We start from the raw sequence: 805 nt of genomic DNA on the forward strand, positions 1-805 counted from the left end.
TTCTCCCGGGAACAACTGCTGGCAACTCAAGAGGTCCGCCTGCCAATTTTTTATTCCTAGAATGAAGACTGCCGATAGGCAAGGTACATTGTTTTCTTCCCAGGATAGGATATGAGTCACCTTTCTCTGGGCCGCACAACTTCTTGTGCCCCCTTGGTGATTAATATAGGCCATTTCTGTGGCACTGTCGGATTGAATCCTGGCAGGACAATTCCGTAAATTGAACGTTCAGGCCCTCAGGACCAAGTGCTCTGCCTGAATTACTAGAATGTTAATGGGCAAGGCCCTTTCTGATCTGGGCCACTTCTCTTGGACCGTTGCCTCTTCCAGGACTGCTCCCCAACCCCAAAAAAAAAAAAAAAGTTGGCATATGTTGTTACCATTTCCCAGGTAACTGAAGGAAGGATTTTCTCCTTTGCGGATTTTTGGTTATCAACCATAAACTGAGGCTCCGGCGCACCCAGCCTACAGCACCTGGTATTTCCAGGCGGTCTCTCATCCAAGCACTAACCAGGTCTGACCCTGCTTAGCCTCCAAGATCCAACGAGATTGGGCGCTTTCAGGGTGATGTGGCCGTAGGCTTTGGAATCAGCACATTGGGAATCTAGAGCTTGAACCCTTTGTTCCAAGCCCATAGGATACTGTTTTGCAGCAGTCTCGAATGAAAGTGAGCATAAGGAACGGCCTCGAATGAAGCCACCATTTTTCCCCAACAACCTCATGCAAAGCTGAATAGAAGAATTCATCTTGCTTCGACCACCTGAATCAGTTCCTTTATGGCGCTGATCTTTGCCCGGTGATGGGG

At 48.6% G+C, this 805-nt stretch overlaps 1 pseudogene; it reads right to left on the minus strand.

Annotated features, from left to right (window-relative positions):
- Window positions 1–462: 462 nt before the first annotated feature.
- Window positions 463–581, minus strand: LOC141141664 (5S ribosomal RNA; annotated as a pseudogene).
- Window positions 582–805: the final 224 nt, after the last annotated feature.

This window comes from Aquarana catesbeiana, linkage group LG04 (assembly GCF_042186555.1).
Source record: "Aquarana catesbeiana isolate 2022-GZ linkage group LG04, ASM4218655v1, whole genome shotgun sequence".
NCBI classification, from domain to species: Eukaryota; Metazoa; Chordata; class Amphibia; order Anura; family Ranidae; genus Aquarana; species Aquarana catesbeiana.